This window comes from Triticum urartu, chromosome 2A (assembly GCF_056163025.1).
Source record: "Triticum urartu cultivar PI428250 chromosome 2A, HENAU_Tu73, whole genome shotgun sequence".
Lineage (NCBI taxonomy): Eukaryota > Viridiplantae > Streptophyta > Magnoliopsida > Poales > Poaceae > Triticum > Triticum urartu.
This window is the reverse complement of record NC_141874.1, coordinates 271960831-271982300: the sequence shown is the minus strand read 5'-3', so window position 1 is coordinate 271982300 and position 21470 is coordinate 271960831.

The following is a 21470-nucleotide window of genomic DNA, read 5'->3' as shown; positions in this document are numbered from 1 at the left end:
TCCCAAGGAATCCCCCAAAGGTTTCCATTCCGGTGCAACAATACCAAGACCATGAGTTCGACGCGACGGATGTCATTGCCGAGCCCACCTCTACGTCAGGACTAGAAGCTTTGCCAGTGAAGACCAGCTTTCGTTAGGATAAGATGTACTTCTTGTCCCCTTTAAAATTGGCCATTGTGGAATCCCTTCCTGCCTAAGCTATGAGGGAAGAGGACCAAGGACACAATAAGTATTGGCTAGTGTCCACCGTAGAGAGGGATCCGATCCATTCCACCCTCACTACCAGAGCCCTCACGAGGCAGCTCATCCACTGTACTAGTTCATCCACAACCTCCTCGTGAGGCCAATCTACCACAAACTAGGAGTAGGGTTTTACACCGCAAGGTGGCCAGAACCTAGTAAATCTCTATGTGCATCTTCTTACCCGCTTGCACGAACTCGATGAGGCCAAGCCATGAGGTGATGAGCTTGAGATAGGAGCTAAGGTAGATCTTCGCACACACCCCAGAGTTTGAACCTTGTTTGGGTCCGCGGAGCCCCGGTTCCGACGGGTATAGCCTGGAACCTTGCGATTGCCCAACTGCAGGATGCTGCTAACACGACACTACGATCAGAGACCCTTCGAGAAATTGTGTGCGATGCAATAATCGCAAACAGTGTTGTATGAAAACTGTCAGAAATGTATAAAACATTTGCGATGACGGATGCATCAAGCACGGTTCAGGTTTTAGTTGAGTGTGCTATGAAGGGCATATGATTCAGTTCAATTAACTGTTTACGATGAGGAGGAACAAAAGAAACGGGCAGCCAGATGAAGGCGTGTGCGATACATAGCATACGCCTCACTCAGATGAACTGTTTGTGATTAGGCAACACAAAAGAAACGGTCAGCCAGATCAAGGTGTGTGTGTGTGTGATTGAGGACATACGCTTCAGAAGGATTAACTGTTTGCGATTAGGCAACAGAACAGAAACGGGTTAGCCAGATCAAAGTGTGTGTGATTGATGGCATACACTTCACATGGATGAATTGTTTGCGATTGGCCACAACAAACTGAAATAGTTAGATAGATCAATGTGTGTGCGCTAGACGGGCACACACCTTCTAATTAAAAGAACCGTGCGCGATGGTGCTAACATTGCCTATGGTGCAAACGCCACGTATGCGGCCGAGAAGGCGTACGTGCCCGTGATACACCTTCTGAGAATATTGCCGCACTTATAACCGTCAGTAAATTTTGAGCATGCGTCCGCCACAATTTTTTTTAGAAGAACAGGGAGGTCACGTCCCGTCATATTCCAAATTGAAAACCTGTTCACACCGATCAAAACCTAAATGGTTTCCCACTTAGAAGCGTATTACTACGCGGTTATAAATAATACTACTCCAAGATGACTGCACATTCCTCCTCAACTCCTCATCCACAAAAAGTCAAAACAAACAAGTCATTTAACATCGTTCCCTTGCATCCGCCATGGCCAGCGTGACTTCTGGTCGAGAGATTGCCAGCAGGGAGAGGCATGCCTGGAAGCGGGAGCACGAGAGATGTCTGGTCTCGCCGCGAAAGTAGCCAACATATCCGGAGTAAAATCACAAATTGCGTGTAATGATTCTATGTATCCAAGTACTCTACATTATTAATGCTCGGATCCGCATTGTACAAAACTTTGATGACCGACCATCGGTTCCACCTCCTCGTTCAGTAGCCGGGGTGTGTTTGTCCTACTTTATAAAGCCTTTATAAGGGCAAAGATTTATGACAAACAAGGCAATCCGGCCATATGGTTTTATAAACAAAGGTACATAGAGATATGATATATTACTTTTTAACGTAAGAAACATCTTCCGAAGAAAATAGTGTCGCTATCGGTTCCTTTCTTTGGGTTGTGATGCTGATCATGATCATGAAACCTCACCTCCGATCAATGTGGGAGGAAAATATCGAGGATTTACCATGGGGAAAGTTCTCGAATTCTATGGTCTTAATGAACCGAAGTTTTCACTTCCATCGTTGCCGACCAATTATATTCTCAAGATAGCTAGCTTTCGGCTTCACCCAGTCCGAGGTACTAATCCGGATGACCCGGTAATAACAATCACAGAGGTGCTCCCTTTACCACCTTGCCTAAGAATCGGGAACTTAGGGTTAAACACATGAGCCAGGCAACCCAGCTTGGCAAAAATCTCAAGTCAAATTTGATGCATATTTATGGCCTTATAACGATAATTACGGAAGGAAACTCTTGTATACTGAATAGAAACACTGATGATATATGTTTATTTTGACTCCGTTGCGACCGTTTATCAGTTGAAAGTGGCCCATCGTCGGCTTCTACCCCTGTGTAGATCCTACGCAGGGTGTTTCCGCAGTAACAAGAGTACCCTTAGCCGATCTCTCGGTGCCCGGAGGCGGTTGTGTTTGTGGAAACAAGGCAATCAGATATGCGGGCTTCATAACTTTCACTTAGTCATAGGAGCTTTAAACTAGGGAAGCTAGCTAAGAGCCCCCGGTTAGTGTTAGGCATCGATCGAAGTCTAGCCATTAACAGCTCGGCCAATGTTATGAAAGGCCCATCATTTAACATGGGGTAATCGGTATCGACGTATAGTTTGGCACCGTCATCGGATTGCTGACCAGTTTACGCCCATTGTGACAATCAGTTTTCGGCTTTCTCCACTAAGGTGCTTAACTATTCGAGCTGGAAGCACAATCCCAGTGGCTCTCCTTTTGCACACCTAGCCGAACAAAGCGAAATGTAGGAGGCAAGCTTAGGAGCTGGGCATCCCAACTATTGACCGAAGACACAATTCGAAACCGATGCATATGTAGTAAAGGTGTCCGGCGTTGCACTGCAAGACTTATACTGGAAACACATAAATAGGTTAAAAGTGCCATAAGCTTGGAAAATCAAAAACTCTAGTAAAAACTTTACAGCCGAACTAAATCAAGTTCTTGGTGCTAATCCAAAATAGGTCTTAATTTTTTTGTGCTTCTGTCATGCTTTAACATGACACATCCAGTCTCTATACTTCAAGTGGATCAGCCTTCGACTTCAACCTCCCTATCCCGAAGGCGGAGTGTGTTTCCAAGGCCAGTTTAGCGAACCAAACCCGAGCGGCTTTAGATTGAAACTAGGCCATCTCGCAATTGACCACACACTCAAGTTAAGAAAGGAGTGCTACAAAAATACTTTGCAACGACTTAGAAGAAGAGCACTTATTATAAAATAGCTCATATAAAGTTAAGAGCCCCCAGTTAACATGGGAAAGGGAGTGTTTTAACAAACAACGTTTGTTGAAAAACTAAGTTTTTAACACAAATGTAATGTTTGGTCGAATCGAACAAGATTTAAAAAAACTAAGCATGGAAGCGACTTAGATGGTTAATGTACTCGGTGTCAATGCACGACCCGAGCTTACGGCGGGACGAGGTCCCAACCCCCAAGCCGGTCCCGAGGTGGCTGAGCAAAGAGCTCGGCACTCTGAAGTGGCGACATAGTAGGGCCAATGTGGCGAGGTGGAACCCCCAGTCCGACCGAGGCGACGAAGCAGGCTGGCAGTATGACGCCGAAGTCCCCGGCGTGGGTTAATGAAGTGATGACGAAGCCCCGGTCCAGTCGAGGTGACGTGGCATGTTGGTATGCCGGGTTGACAGCGCTGCCCAATCCGGATCATTTACCTGTTCACAGAAAATAGTGCAAGCCCGAGATAATAGTAATAATAATGAACTAAAAAAATAAATCATTGCATAATTAATAATTTATGCAAAGTGAGTAATAAAAGAAATATGGCCCATGTGCCAAACATTTGATGAGGTAGAGCTCTCTCAGTGATGTCGAAGTTCCCAAGGCAACCGAACATGTCTGTATGGCAATTCGACCAACAAGGTGATCACGCGAGCCAATTTATGCCGATTGGGATGACGACGTCGGATTGCCGAAGTGACCGCGTGACGCAGTCGAGGTCGATTACCTACACATGTAAAATAGTGTAGTCCAAAAAAATAATAATATAAATATATAAAAAATCCATGCATAATTAATTTATGCAAAATATTTTTTAAAGAGATGTGGCTGGCATCGAAGCCAATGTCGATGCGGGGCATCGACATGACAAAGCCTGAATTCGCAGGGCAGTCCGAGTCCCTGATGCAGTGTTCGCCGAACTTCAGACGGGAGACTGACCGAACTATCACGCAACCATCGTTAATGTGGCCATCATTTGACAGACCTGTGTACAGATGATGGAACAAACCAGAGTAATAATTCCTTGGGTAAAATAGACCCAAGAAAGCAAAAATTAATAGGATTAGTAGCACCTTGTTTATTTGTTGTAGCAATCAAAAGAGACACATGTGGGCATTCATGGATTTACATCTAGTAATAGTACTAGTACCAGCGCTAGCACATGAGAAGTGCAAGAAAGACTATGATTGGGAAAAAGCAAGACATGCTTAATTGAATAACGAAGAAGAGAAAGAAGGATTGGGTCTTCCTGTATGCCGCCAAGCGATCCGAATTCATCCCATATCTGCTGCTCCAGCTTGACTGGAACACAGCAGCTCAGGATCTCCGACGATGTGCAGCACGTTCTCAAAAGTTGGGTCTGCAGAGCAAGAAAAGGAAGCAATTTGTACAGAACAAATACCAACTAGTACAAAGACTAGATTGGTTTTGATGTTTTAGGTGGAGTAGTAGTACTTAAATTACTAGAGTACACTCATCAAATCTTAGGTGTCGTGCTACAAAATTAGTAGTAAATTGGGTTAAAGGTCTTTGTACTTGTCAACAAAAAAGTAGTAGAGGACCAGTGACTTGGAGCTGGGAAAAAAATGAGAAGAAAGAAAAGAAATCTCCCTGATGTGTGCTCGAAGGTCCTGTTCTCAACATGGTCATTTGGGACCTGCCGCCGCATCATGTATGCACTGCTGCACATTTGCCACTGAGAGGTCGTCGAGCCAGGGCTAACCAGACCATAGCGTGGTCGCAACAACGATCAGAGAAAAAAGAATATTGAATACGTAATTCAAGACGAATTAGTAAAACCAAACAAAAAGGCAGAATATATATCACTTAGGAATGGCAAACATGCCCAATTTAGCACAAGCAGCACTTCCCTTGCTAGTATATCTATGCTTATGCTTTTACTTTGCTAGCTCGGTTACGGGACTTGCACGGGAATTATCCCCTCATGTGCCTTTATTTTCTGATGGGGCCATGGTGGTTGTGGACGCATAGACGGTCTCAGGACTGATCACTAGACGTGCTTCGTGTTTGTTGCTGCTTTGGAGGTGTGTCCTGATGGATTTTACGAGGTCCTTGATCGATTGCTAAATTTTGCAGATCATCCGCGGCTGTGTATGGAACATTGTATGGCCTTTCTTCTGACCTATCTGCAAACATAATTATGCTAGACAGCAGTAATGATTCATAAAGAAAAGGTACATATAACACTGTGTTGTCAGTCGATATCCCATCAAAACACAGTGAAAAATTTCGAGATGGATAGAGTCCACGGGATGATGATGTCGGCGGTCCGATGATGACTGTGCCATGAAAAGAGTTTCCGAAGTGTCAAGCAATGGAAATCTAGCCACACTGTCCATCAAACGATCATTGAAAACCGCGTTCAAGGTTAGTACTATTAGTATGGTATGGAAGTGCAGGCTCTAAGCATATTTAATAGAAAGTAATGGCTCACGCCTTGATACTTGATTAAAAGAGGGAGGGAAAAGGACTTCCTAGGTGGCATGATCATCGGAGGCCGGACTTGCTGCCGTATTGTGTACGACCGCAAGATCATGAAGCAGCGGTGGTCCCGACAACTGTCGCACGTAATCCAATGTTTTGACATCGTCCATGTCCCGTACGCCATTAAAATATTCCCTAATCTCGTTCTATTGCGAGACTTAAATCGTTCTGCGAATAAACGAGAACACAATAGTAGCTGTAATCTGTAGAAAGGATAATTTGCATGGAACTGATCTAACTGAAAAAATATCTCCTGATCGTCCCACCGATCTGTGGCGATTGCCTAGTAGGCTCTCAATGAAAGCACCAATGTTGGTTCTATATCCGGCATATATCGTAGTAGGGGTCCAAAGCTAGGCGTCTTGGAGTAATGGTAACATGGAAACGGGATTTTACCCAGGTTCGGGCCATCTTGATGGAGGTAAAACCGTACGTCCTGCTTTTGATTGTATTCATATGGGGTGCAGTACAGAGTACATGTATCTACCATGAGATTGTTCTAATGAATATTAGATTATTTATTGACTAGCCTAGCCTTGGTTTATATAACACACCGGAGGCCTAGGGTTTAGAGGAGTCCTTGTCTTGGGTGCCAAGTCTTGTGGAATCCTCCTTGTATGCGGCATGGGCTGCCCGAAGTGGCCCATAAGCGAACCGCCATGGGGGTCCTCGGCCCGATCCAGATGGCCGGGAAATGACGTGGTGATTACCCCTAGTCCAGGACACCGTTACCCAAGACGAAGCACGACCGTGACCATGATGAACCTCCCTAGGATAACCGCCCGTTCTACGTCTTCCACAATGTGCATAGCCACAACACCAACGACTGCCCGGAGCTTAGGGCAATCCGTGACGAGCGCCTCAGTCACCGCCCCGACTGTGGCGACCGTGGAGGAGGCCGCGGCGGAGGCTACTAGGATAACCGCAACCCTCGTTAGGACTGGCACGACCAGCCTCGCGAGGACCGCTGGCATGATCAGCCTCGCGATGGCCCCTGGCGTGACCAGCCTCGTGAGGCCCGTCCTCAGGGCAATGCCGGCCTACCTCCGTTGTCGCTGCCACCAAGGAGGAATGACAACAACTGACAAGATGATGGGGCTGGGGGCTTCCAGGATCCCCACGCGATCACCTACATCCCAGGAGGTGCCTAGGCCCCTGCCTAAAACCACATCTTTAAGTAGTTCTCTCATGAGGTGAACGCGGCCCTTCCGAAGCTTGAGGCCATTCGTCCCCTCAGGTGGTCGCAGTATGCCATTACCTTCGACTCCAAGGACCACCTCAAGTGCTCGAACACCGCTAGTGCGCTACCCATGCTCTACACTCCCACCATCAGCAAAGTCTCCGTCACCAAGACACTCATTGATGATGGTGTTGGGCTCAAAATTCTTTCCGTCGAGATGTTCGAGATGCTTCAGGTGCCCTATGATCAGCTCATCCCACCAAGACGTTCTCTGGGGTGGCCAACGGATCCACCGTCCCTCTAGGGTAGGTGCACCTCCCAGTCACCTAAGGCACGCGCGACAACTACCACACCGATCTCATCGACTTCGACGTCGCCCACATCAGCCTCTCGTACAACGCCATCCTGGGGTACCTTGCCCTTGCCAAGTTCATGGTGGCTGTCCATCATGGCTACAATGTCCTCAAGATGCCAGGATGCAGCGGCATCATCACGGTCGCTTGCGATGAGAAGAATGCAGTCTGCTCTCTTGCGTGGGCCAACCGAGCCGTGGCGGCCGAAAACTCTGACAAGGAGGGCGGCATCCTGCCTCCCGAGGCAACCCCCGCGAAGAAGAAGAATCTCCTTCCCAAGAGCCGTCGGGAGGCCGAGATGCCAGCGGGCGGTGCCTCAGGCTCCGTGCCGGCTGCTGGGGTGCCCCCTTCCTCCCGCATAGGAAGGCGTGCCTGGTGCCTCCTGTCGGTGTCAAAATCGGCAGATCTCGGGTAGGGGTCCCAAGTTGTGCGTCTGAGGATCGAAGGTAACAAGGGACACAGGGAACATGATGTTTAACCAGGTTTGGGCCCTCTTAATGGAGGTAAAACCCTACGTATTTGATGAGTATAGGGGTTACACGAGTCGATCTACCTCGAGATCGTAATGGTAAACCCTATATGTCTAGCCTATATGAATTCTGATGACCTCTACGGACTAAAACCCTCCTGTTTATATAGACACTGGAGGGGCCTAGGGTTGTATAGAGTCGGCTTGCAGAAGAAGGCAATTATACACACGGATGCTAATCTAGCCATCCACGCATAGGAGAGTCCTATCCGGACATGGGGAAAGGTCTTCTACCTTGTATCTCCATGACCCATCAGTCCGACCCATATCATAGCCCGGACACCTGAGAACCCCTTAATCCAGGACTCCCTCAGTAGCCCCTGAACTAGTCTTCAATGACGATAAGTTTGGCACGTAGATTGTCTTCGGCATTGCAAGGCGGGTTCTTCCTCCCGAATACTTCAAAGCAATCTTCTGAATAAAACAACTATATCCGGCTCTGCATGACAGTCACAACCCTCAACCACGAAGGCAAAATATTTAGTCAAAATAATGCCTGTCAATTGACAACTTTTTTGGCGAAATGCCAGATCTAGCTTCTTCAACATTTCGAACCTTTTTTCTCCTCGTGCTTCGCGTTTCAAGGTGTTGCCTCCATCGACACGTCTTGTCAAAACATAGATTGTGTCCACTTATTTTGGGATCCTCATCAATACGGTTTGGGTAATCTAACTGTGCCATTCGCACGACCCCGTGGGAACAGGCGAGTTTTAAGGCTTGAGGGGGGTGTTCGATATTCACTGCCTATATAAGAGGATAAAGATTCCTCTTTCTTCCCACGCCTTCTTCCTTCTCCTACTTTCCCATCTTTGAGCTCCCGTGCCCCAAACTTCAATCTTTCCCACCGTCGCCAACCTCTCTAGCCATGTATGGATCTGGCTCGAAGGGCAAGTGGGAGACCTCCTCCGTCATAGAGAAGGACGTCAAGGAGGTCCGGGAGGCGGGATATCTGTCTGTGGACGTCGTGCACAGGCTCCCTGCCAAGAAGCAAGTCATCCCGTCCCCGGATCCAGGCGAAAGGGTCATGTTCCTCCCTCACTTCATCCATGGGCTAGGGTTTCCCCTCCACCCCTTTGTCCGTGGCCTCATGTTCTACTACGGGCTAGATTTCCATGATCTAGCCCCAAACACTTTCCTGCACATCTCGGTGTTTATCGTCATGTCTAAGGCGCTCCTCCGTATCCCCCCACACTTCGGCCTATGGCTCAAGGTCTTCAATGTGAAGCCGAAGGTGGTCGATGGGCAGCACGTGGACTGCAGCGGTGATACGTCTCCAATGTATCTATAAATTTTTATTGTTCCATGCTATTATATTATATATTTTGGATGTTTAATGGGCTTTAATATGCTCTTTTATATTATTTTTGGGACTAACCTATTAACCGGCGGCCCAGTGCCAGTTTTTGTTTTTTTCCTATTTCATTGTTTTGCATAAAAGGAATACCAAACGGAATCCAAACGGAATGAAACCTTCGTGATGATCTTTCTTCGACCGAAATCAAACCAGGAGACTTGGAGTGGAAGTCTGGAACTCCGTGAGGCGACCACAAGGCAGGAGGGCACGCCCAGGGGGGTAGGCATGCCCCCCATCCTTGTGGGCCCCATGGAGCTCCACCGACGTACTTCTTTCGCCTATATATACCATTATACCCTAGAAACATCAGGTGGAGCCACGAAACCACTTTTCCACCGCTGCAACCTTCTGTACCCGTGAGATCCCATCTTGGGGCCTTTTCTGGTGATCTACCGGAGGGGGAATTGATCGCGGAGGGCTTCTACATCAACACCATAGCCTCTCCGATGAAGCGTGACTAGTTTACCACAGACCTTCGGGTCCATAGTTATTAGCTAGATGGCTTCTTCTCTCTCTTTGATCTTCAATACAAAGTTCTCCTCGATGTTCTTGGAGATCTATTTGATGCAATACTCTTTTGCGGTGTGTTTGCCGAGATCCGATGAATTGTAGGTTTATGAACTTGATTATCTATGAATATTATTGGATTCTTCTCTGAATTCTTATATGCATGATTTGATATCTTTGCAAGTCTATTCGAATTATCGGTTTAGTTTGTCCTACTAGATTGATCTTTCTTGCAATTGGAGAACTGCTTAGCTTTGGGTTCAATCTTGAGGTGTCCTTTCCCAGTGACAGTAGAAGCAGCAAGGCACGTATTGTATTGTTTCCATTGAGGATAAAAATATGGGGTTTATGTCATATTGCTTGAGTTTATCCCCCTACATCATGTAATCTTGCTTAATGCGTTACTATGTTCTTATTAACTTAATACTCTAGATGCATGCTGGATAGCGGTCGATGTGTAGAGTAATAGTAGTAGATGCAGAATCATTTCGATCTACTTGACACGGACGTGATGCATATATTCATGATCATTGCCTTAGATATCTTCATAAATATGCACTTTTATATCAATTGCACGCATATAGAGTCATATTTTTGTTCTAATTATTGAGTTGTAATATTTGAGTTGTAAATAAATAGATGTGCGATGATCATCATTATTAAAGCATTATCCCATGTGAGGAAAAAAAGAGAAATGCCAAATAAAAAAGGGGAAGGCCCAAAAAAAGAAGAGAAAAAAAATGAGAGAAAAAGAGAGAAGGGACAATTCTACTATCCTTTTTCCACACTTGTGCTTCAAAGTAGCACCATTATCTTCATGATGGAGAGTCTCTTATTTTGTCACTTCCATATGCTAGTGGGAAATTATCATTATACAACTTGGCTTGTATATTCCGATGATGTGCTTCCGCAAATGCCCTAGGTCTTCATGAGAAAGCAAGTTGTATGCACACCCACTTAGTTTCTTTTTTTGAGCATTCATACATTTATAGCTCTAGTGCATCCGTTGCATGGCAATCCCTACTCACTCACATTGACATCTATTGATGGGCATCTCCATAGCCTATTGATACGCCTAGTTGATGTGAGACCATCTTCCTCCTTTTTGTCTTCTCCACAACCACCACTCTATTCCACCTATAGTGCTATGTCCATGGCTCACGCTCATGTACTGCGTGAAAGTTGAAAAGGTTTGACATTACTAAAGTATGAAACAATTGCTTGGCTTGTCATCGGGGTTGTGCATTATTTGAGTATTTTGTGTGACGAAGATGGACCATGACCAAACTATATGATTTTGCAGGGATGAACTTTCTTTTGCCATGTTATTTTGAGAGGACATAATTACTTTGTTAGTATGCTTGAAGTATTATTATTTTAATGTAAATATTAAACTTTTGTCTTGAATCTTTCAGATCTGAACATTCATGCCACAATAAAGAAAATTACATTGATCAATATGTTAGGTAGCATTCCACATCAAAAAAATCTGTTTTTATCATTTACCTACTCGAGGACGAGCAGGAATTAAGCTTGGGGATGCTTGATACGTCTCCAACATATCTATAATTTTTTATTGTTCCATGCTATTATATTATCTATTTTGGATGTTTAATGGGCTTTAATATGATCTTTTACATTATTTTGGGACTAACCTATTAACCGGAGGCCTAGTGCCAGTTTTTGTTTTTTTACCTATTTTAGTGTTTCACAGAAAAGGAATACCAGATGGAATCCAAACGGAATGAAACCTTCGCGATGATCTTTCTTGGACCAAAAGCAAACCAGGAGACTTGGAGTGGATGTATGGAACTCCGTGAGGCGGCCACGAGGCAGGAGGGCGCGCCCAGGGGGTAGGCGCGCCCCCCATCCTCATGGGCCCCACGGAGCTCCACCGACGTACTTCTTTCGCCTATATATACCCTTATACCCTAGAAACATCAAGGGGATCCACGAAACCACTTTTCCACCGCCGCAACCTTCTGTACCCATGAGATCCCATCTTGGGGCCTTTTCCGGCGATCTGCCGGAGGGGGAATCGATCACGGAGGGCTTCTACATCAACACCATAGCCACTTTGAGGAAGCGTGAGTAGTTTACCACCGACCTTAGGGTCCATAGTTATTAGCTAGATGGCTTCTTCTCTCTCTTTGATCTTCAATACAAAGTTCTCCTTGATGTTCTTGGAGATCTATTCGATGTAATACTCTTTTGCGGTGTGTTTGGCGAGATCCGATGAATTGTGGGTTTATGAACTTGATTATCTATGAATATTATTTGATTATTCTCTGAATTCTTATATGCATGATTTGATATCTTTGCAAGTCTCTTCAAATTATCGGTTGAGTTTTGCCTACTAGATTGATCTTTCTTGCATTGGGAGAAGTGCCTACCTTTGGGTTCAGTTTTGCGGTGTCCTTTCCCAGTGACAGTAGGAGCAGCAAGGCACGTATTGTATTGTTGCCATCGAGGATAAAAAGATGGGGTTTATGTCATATTGCTTGAGTTTATCCCTCTACATCATGTCATCTTGCTTAATGCGTTGCTCTGTGATTATGAACTTCATACTCTATATGCATGCTGGATAGCGGTCGATGTTTGGAGTAATAGTAGTAGATGCAGAATTCTTTCGATCTACTTTAAGCGGGTGTGATGCCTATATTCATGATCATTGCCTTAGATATCTTCATAACTATGCACTTTTCTATCAATTGCTCGGCAGTAATTTGTTCACCCACCGTAATACATGCTATCACGAGAGAAGACACTAGTGAAACCTATGGCCCCGGGGTCTCTTTCTTATTATATTGCATCTCTTTTATTATCGCATCTCATTTACTATTTTGCAATCATTACTTTCCAATCTATACAGAAAAATACCAAAAATATTTATCTTTCTATCTATATCAGATCTCACTTTCGCAAGTGACCATGAAGGGATTGACAACCCCTTTATCGCGTTGGTTGCGAGGTTCTTGATTGTTTGTGCAGGTACTAGTTGACTTTTGTGTTGTCTCCTACTGAATTGATACCTTGGTTCTCAAAAACTGAGGGAAATACTTACGCTACTTTGTTGCATCACCCTTTCCTCTTCAAGGGAAAACCAATGCACGCTTAAGAGGTAGCAAGCGGCGCCATGGTGAGCAAGCTCCCCAACACAACTTAGCCTAAAGTGGCCCTTGTGGAGACCGTCAAGGTCTAGCAACAGGAGTGGTTCTACATCACCGAACCCCATGACGCCAGGTGGGCGGCCACTCCTGAGTTCAGATCCAGCCCCCCTATGTGGCTCGCATTATGGACCAATAAGGGTTTGGATTGAGGGTCGACCATAGAAGTGCTGAAGCTGCAGAAGCGAATCAAAAACTTGATAAGCAAGAACACCAGTCTCACTGACGTGATTCAGGCGATGCTCTTCTGCCTGATCCTCCCCTGCCAACTCCGGTCTCTCCATATGTGGCAGTTCAATCCGGAAGGTCCCCGATCACTGCAGTGCTTCTTCGGCACAACGCACAAAGAGATATGGAAGCTGCTCTTCAAGGCCCAGAAGGCGTGGCTGAAGAAGACCGGAGACATCAGCTTGACAGCGAGAATCTGGCCACTCTGGTAAGTGCATTATTCCCAAACATACCTTTGTTCCATAAATCTCAGGCATAAAGAGTTTTCCATCCCTTGCTCAGGGCTAAATAGCGAAGATGGAGCGGATCAAGTGTCCGACTCTGCTGCCTGAAGATCCGCCCACTCCCCAACTAATGAAGATGCTGGTCCCGGTGCCCTATCAGGCACCGGAGAAGAAGGCCAAGAAGAAGGGCAAGGAGGCCAAGGGTGGCCCCCGCCGTAAGGGTACTCCAGACGTAGTGTCCGGAGAAACCGAAATCCCCTCCTCCCATGAGGAAGATAAAGACGAAGAGGAAGAGCAGGCGGAAGGCATCTCCCCTCTCAAGGGGAGGATGAAAAAGAGGGCAGCCTCCATAGACCCGGAGGAGGGGGTGTCCAAGAGGGGGAAGGTGACCCTCTCGGATGGTTCGGTTTCAGAGGCCGAACCCATCCCCAAGAGGCTTCCCAGCGCAAAGCCCCTGGCCGAATCGGAAGTACCAAAGGCTATGTCACAAGTATTCGGCCCTCTATGCTTTTAATATAATGTATTATGTTGTGTGTATTTCAGCCCTGCTTGCGACCTCCCAACCCTATACTATTTGAGGGGAGCTCTATGCCACCTGAGATGGAAAAGAGCGAGACGCCACCTTGAGCTTCTCCGCCCACCACCGCGGATGACACCGAGGTGTTGTCCCGAAGGGCCTCTCCAGGCCACGGAGTGGTGAGGGAGGCCGCCAATGCATGCGATTGAGGGTGAGGCCTCGGCTGCTGAGAACATGGGGTTTGCAGCCCCCATGGAGACCGACAGCGGGGGCCCTGACTAGTCCGGCCCCCAGCCGAACACTATTCTGGAGACCCATATGGCTCCAGAATCGAGAGAGAAACGCCCTTCGAAGGAGGGGGGATTGTCAAATCCGACGGTGACCTCCACTAATGTGGAGGCGCCGAATACTTTGGTGGAGGCACTACGATGTGCTGCCATCGTGGAGGAGCACCGCACCCTGATTAGTGCGGTGGTTGAGAAGGTTCTGTCCGCAAAGAGCGGGCTAAACGAAGCCTTCACCAGCCTGCTAGGAGGCTTCAAGGTATGCGATGTAATACTCTTAGACGCTTTTCATATGAAGGAAATATGCTTGTAATAGTATCCCTTGAGACTCTATTCGGTTTGGAAAAAGGGCAAACAGAGGATCGAGTGGTAATCACAGGAAGTGACATACTTGTCTATCGGATAACAGGCTTCCCTGTTGGCGACGACCGCCCAGGCAGCTAAAGTTTTCGAATTCAATCGGAAGCTAAATCTGGCTGATGATGAGATCGACTGCATTAACAAGTGGTTCGATGAGGCACAAGGTATGTGTGTACTTTTAAAAGAGTTTAGTCATATATCTGAAGTAATATGCAAATTCAGAGTGTAACTCAATTACTGTTGTGATTATGGGTGCAGGTAGCGTGACCGAGGTCGAGACCCTCAAGAGCGCCCTTGCCCAAGCCAAGGAGGAGGCAAGAGCGAGCAAAGCAGCCGCTAATAAAGCGGCTGTGGAATTGAAGATCGAACAGGTCGCCCGCCGCCAGCACGAAGAGTGGGTGGCCAAAGTTGAGCAGGAGCTGAAAGATGCCATCAGCAAATGCGAGACTTTGGAGGAGAAGACTACGGCCCAAGTGGCTGAACGCGCCAAAGCCCTCCACGAGGCTAAGGAGGCACGAACCGAGTCGCGAAGTGCTCGTGAAGAGATCCGACATGCCGAACAGATAGCGGCTGGTATGCCCATTCTTTTGTTGAGTATATTTGGCGGTCAAAGATATGCCTTGCTCACTCAATTGTGGAGTTCTCCAGATGCCTTTGCGGATCTTATAAAGAGTGTTACTGATGTCGCGCAGTTCTTTCGGGCCTAGGAGGGGAACACAACGAAGAAGCTCTTATGGTCACAGTTCCTGGTGCCGGAGCGTCCGGCGCTATTGAACAACTAGATGATGCAACTGGCGTTGCTGCATAGGATGTCCGGCTTGGCCATGAAGGACATCATAGTCCGGCTTTGGCCAGCCAAACCCATTCCTAGCAGCTACTTCGGCCTGGTGAAGTGACTCGCCGACGCACTGCCCCAAGTTAAAGCTGTAAAGCGCTCGACGTGCATAGAGGCTGTGCGGATTTCCCTTTCCCGTGTCAAGATGCACTGGGCGAAGATGAAGGCCACCATCGTGGCGACCGAGGGCCCACTCGAAGGCAAGGACCATCGCAACCCAGAGCATTATATTGATGACGCCCTGGAGGGTGCCCGAATAGTAGAGGGCCAATGCTCAAAGGATATCATGTTTGAGTGAATGTAATATATTTATCCAGACTTTGTGTTATGAACCAGGCCTGTAAAACATGTATGCTTTTATCTGAAATTACTTTCCTCCTGTGCAGCCATTTTTTAATTCTGACAGTTTGCCCGTCGTCGGCTTCAGCCCACACGTAGATGCTACGGGGGTGTTCGGAATAGCGCATGATTACACTTGACCCAACGTCTTGGTCCATAAAGGAGGTGTCTGCGCAGCGAACCAGGCAATCAGACTATGTGGCTTTATCACTTTCCCTTAGCCATAGGAGTTTGACAATGGGACTATGTACTAGCCCGTGGTGCATATGCGGCTATCCGAACTGGGATGCCTTAGGCACGTGACTGGCCGAAGGCCAGTCCTTTGTATAATACGAGAGAAATCACAAGAGATTTATAGCAAGTTGTCGAATTGCCGATCAGCTCTTGCCGTATCATGACAGTCAGTTTTCGTCTTTCTTCTCTACTGAGGTGTTTGACCGGACAAACCAGAAACACAATCGTAGTAGTTCTCCCTTTACTACCCTAGCTAAACAAGCGGAACGTAAGGTAGTAATCACAGGAGCCAGGCAACCCAACATTGAGCAAAGACATGATTCGGAGTTGATCCATATAATGCAATATTCAGGGCACCGAAGTATACTCTAAAAGTGTTCGGACTTTTTGAAAATATGTGTGGCCGAATAGAGCCCCTGGCATTTAAGCCCTACCAAAGTATATATGGCAATCTGACGCAAGGAAGGGATACATATTTATGAAATAAACCAATACCGAATAGGGGTTGGTGAAAAACTGTTTCCATTATAATCTGATTGATACATCAAAACGTGCTATTATGGATAATGCCATAAAGATCAAGGCTATTTTACATGCCGAAAATTTGTACACAAGGGGAAGCTGTATACACGGCCGAAAAAAGATATGGTGTTCTTGAAGATTCCCTTGACGCCCTGTCGCACGTCTGCACCGCTATCGCCTTGGTGCCGAATCCTTTGAGAGGAGAAATTGATGATCGCGTGTATAGAAGTGGCCTGTGAAACAACCCATATGCGACCGTCAGGTGATTAGGTTTTAACGAACCTATAATAGGAGGAAAAAAGGAAGAAAAAGGAAGGGGTTGAGGTAAAAATAGGGTTAAACCGCGCTATAGACCCTGCCTGCATCATTCCTCCATCGTTGCCCAAGGTATTTTAAGTGTGTAGTTATGCACACGCGGTACATATACCGTGCTTACATGGAGCGATCGACGAAGGAGGAGCTGCTAGTCTAGCTCTGGATGCACCGAGCTGTCGTTCTGCAGAGTAGACCCGACTTGTTTAACAGTGTCCGGGGGCTTGATGGCCAATGAAATGTCCGGCTTGATGAGGCTGCTTTGTACCTCGACTGCGAGGGCCATGGTATGCTCCTCGGTATGGAGGGAGCGCTCCATATTCCCATTGATTGTTATGACGCCGCATGGTCCGGGCATCTTGAGCTTTAAGTAAGCATAGTGTGGGATTGCGTTGAAGCGTGCGAAGGCGGTTCGTCCGAGCAGTGCGTAATAGCCATTGCCAAAAGAGGACAATGTCGAAGATCAAGTCTTTTCTTCGGAAGTTATCCGATAAACTGAAGACTACTTCCAATGTTAATGAACCCGTGCAACGGGCCTCTACACCGGGTATCACTCCTTTAAAGGTGGTGTTACTAGGCTTGATTCTTGACGGGTAAAACCCATTTTACGAACAGTGTCTTGATAAATCAAGTTAAGACTGTTTCCACTGTCCATGAGGACTCGAGTGAGTTGGAATCCATCGATGATTGGATCGAGAACCAGGGCTGCCGAACCTCCATGATGGATACTGGTCGGGTGGTCCCTAGGATCGAAGGTGATCGGAAAAGCCGACCAAGGGTTGAATTTTTGGGGCTACCAGCTCTACGGCGCAGACATCCCTTGGTGCGCGCTTGCGCTCCTCTTAGGGATATGAGTGACGTATATCATATTCACTGTTTTTACTTTGAGGGGAATTTTTTCTGCCCCCTTGTGTTCGTTTGGCGGCCCTTTCCCCTTATGTTCGGTATTTAACTTACCGGCCTGTTTGAAGACCCAAGCGTTTCTGTTGGAATGATTTGCAGGCTTGTCGGGGGTACCATGAATCTGGCAAGGCCAATCGAGTATTTTGTCTAAATTGGATGGGTCATTCATATTTCCTTTGAATGGCTTCTTCCGCTGACTGGGTTTAGAGCCGCTGAATCCGGCATGGACCGATTTGTATTCGGTTTCTTCATTGGTGTTCTGATGCTTGAGGTTGTTCCGTCGCGGCCATCCGTTGCCTTCCCTAGCTTTGGAGGTGTCGGGGTCGCTGGTACTGTTGTTTCTATGAGCTAACCAGTCGTCTACTTCTATGCAAAAGTGGGTCATGAGTGCGGTAAGAGCTGTCATAGACTTTGGCTTTTCATGCCGAGGTATCGGGCGAGCCACTCATCGCGGACGCTATGGTTAAAGGCCTCTAGGGCTTTAGTATCTGGACAGTCGATGATTTGGTTCTTTTTAATTAAGAACCGAGTCCAGAGTTTACGGGATGACTCTCTGGGTTGTTGGACTATGTGAGTAAGGTCACTGGCGTCCAGTGGCCGGACATAAGTGCCTTGGAAGTTATCTTCAAATGTATCCTCCAAATTTTCCCAGCAACCAATAGAGCTATCTGGGAGGTTGTTTAGCCAGTGCCGTGCTGGTCCCTTTACTTTTAGTGGGAGGTATTTAATGGCGTGGAGATCGTTGCCGCGAGCCATGTGAATATGGAGAAGAAATCGTCAATCCATACTGTGGGATCTTTCGTTCCATCATATGCTTCAATGTTCACGGGTTTAAACCCTTCTCGGAACTGGTGCTGCATTACCTCATCGGTAAAGCATAAGGGGTGTGCTGCGCCTCTGTGTCGGGCAATTTCAATGGAGTTCGGATGACATCCGTGTTCGGTTTTCAGCCCAGGTGAGGCTATGCTTATCGCGCCAGGCTTGATGGTCGTCATCTCGCATTGGAGCACGCCCCCTTGATCCATAGATTGATCTGGCCTAAATGACTCTATTGTCCAGGTTCCGGCGTAAGTGATATGTCTCCAATGTATCTATAATTTTTTATTGCTCCATGCTATATTATCTACTGTTTTGGACATTACTGGGATTTATTATCCACTTTTATATTATTTTTGGGACTAACCTATTAACCGGAGGCCCAGCCCAGAATTGCTGTTTTTTTTCCTATTTTAGGGTTTCGACGAAAAGGAATATCAAACGAAGTCAAAACAGAATGAAACCTTCGGGAATGTGATTCTCTCAACGAACAAGACCCAGGAGACTTGGACCCTACGTCAGGACACAAAAGCGGAGGCCACGAGGTAGGGGGGCGCGCATGGTAATTTGAGAGTCTTAAGAGCATGGTAATTTGCTTAAAATCCTAATATGCTAGGTATTCAAGAATAATAAAATTCTCTTATGAGTGTGTTGAATACTATGAGAAGTTTGATACTTGATAATTGTTTTGAGATATGGAGATGGTGATATTAAAGTCATGCTTGTTGAGTAGTTGTGAATTTGAGAAATACTTGTGTTGAAGCTTGTGATTCCCGTGGCATGCACGTATGGTGAACCGTTATGTGATGAAGTCAGAGCATGATTTATTTATTGATTGTCTTCCTTATGAGTGGCGATCGGGGACGAGCAATGGTCTTTTCCTACCAATCTATCCCCCTAGGAGTATGCGTGTAATACTTTGCTTTGATAAATTGTAGATTTTTGCAATAAGTATATGAGTTCTTTATGACTAATGTTGAGTCCATGGATCATACGCACTTTCACCCTTCCACCATTGCTAGCCTCTCTAATACCGCGCACCTTTCGCCGGTATCATACACCCACCATATACCTTCCTCAAAACAGCCACCATACCTACCTATCATGGCATTTCCATAGCCATTCGGAGATATATTGCCATGCAACTTTCCACCTTTCCGTTTATTATGACACACTCCATCATTGTCATATTGCTTTGCATGATCATGTAGTCGACATCGTATTCGTGGCAAAGCCACCGTTCATAATTCTTTCGTACTTGTCACTCATGAGTCATTGCATATCCCGGTACACCGCCAGAGGCATTCATATAGAGTCACATCTTATTCTAAGTATAGACTTGTAATTCTTGAGTTGTAAGAAAATAAAAGTGTGATGATCATCATTATTAGAGCATTGTCCCATTGAGGAAAGGATGATGGAGCCTATGATTCCCCCATAAGTCGGGATGAGACTCCGGACGAAAAAAATAAAAAAAATAAAAGAAACAAAAGAGGCCAAAAAAACAGAGAAAAGGCCCAAATAAAAAAATGAGAGAAAAAGAGAGAAGGGACAATGCTACTATCCTTTTACCTCACTTGTGCTTCAAAGTAGCACCATGATCTTGATGATAGAGAGTCTCTTATGTTATCACTTTCATATACTAGTGGGAATATTTCATTATAGAACTTGGCTTGTATATTCCAATGATGGGCTTCCTCAAAATGCCCTAGGTCTTCATGAGTAAGCAAGTTGGATGCACACCCACTTAGTTTCTTTTTGAGCATTCGCATAATTACAGCTCTAGGGCATCCGTTGCATGGCAATCCCTACTCACTCACATTGATATCTATTGATGGGCATCTCCGTAGCCCGTTGATACGCCTAGTTGATGTGAGACTATCTTCCCCCTTTTTGTCTTCTCCACAACCACCACTCTATTCCACCTATAGTGCTATATCCATGGCTCACGCTCATGTATTGCGTGAAGATTGAAAAAGTTTTGAGAATGTCAAAAGTATGAAACAATTGCTTGGCTTGTCATCAGGGTTGTGCATGATTTAAATACTTTGTGTGGTGAATATAGAGCATAGACAGACTATATGATTTTGTAGGGATAACTTTCTTTAGCCATGTTATTTTGAGAAGACATAATTGCTTAGTTAGTATGCTTGAAGTATTATTATTTTTATGTCAATATGAACTTTTGTCTTGGATCTTTCGGATCTGAATATTCATGCCACAATTAAGAAGAATTAAATTAAAATTAAGCCAAGTAGCACTCCGCATGAAAAATTCTGTTTTTATCATTTACCTACTCGAGGATGAGCAGGAATTAAGCTTGGGGATGCTTGATACGTCTCCAATGTATCTATAATTTTTTATTGCTCCATGCTATATTATCTACTGTTTTGAACATTATTGGGCTTTATTATCCACTTTTATATTATTTTTGGGACTAACCTATTAACCGGAGGCCCAGCCCAGAATTGTTGTTTTTTTTGCCTATTTTAGGGTTTTGAAGAAAAGGAATATCAAACGGAGTCCAAACAGAATGAAACCATCGAGAACGTGATTTTCTCAACGAACAAGACCCAGGAGACTTGGACCCTACGTCAAGACACAAAAGAGGAGGCCACGAGGTAGGGGGGCGCACCTACCCCCCCCCCAGGCGCGCCCTCCACCCTCGTGGGCCCCCTGTTGCTCCACCGATGTACTCCTTCCTCCTATATATACCTACGTACTCCCAAACGATCAGATACGGAGCCAAAACCCTAATTCCACCGCCGCAACTTTCTGTATCCACGAGATCCCATCTTGGGGCCTGTTCTAGAGCTCCGCCGGAGGGGGCATCAATCACGGAAGGCTTCTACATCAACACCATAGCCCCTCCGATGAAGTGTGAGTAGTTTACTTCAGACCTATGGGTCCATAGTTAGTAGCTAGATGGCTTCTTCTCTCTTTTTGGATCTCAATACAATGTTCTCCCCCTCTCTTGTGGAGATCTATTCGATGTAATCTTTGTTTTGCAGTGTGTTTGTTGAGACCGATGAATTGTGGGTTTATGATCAAGTCT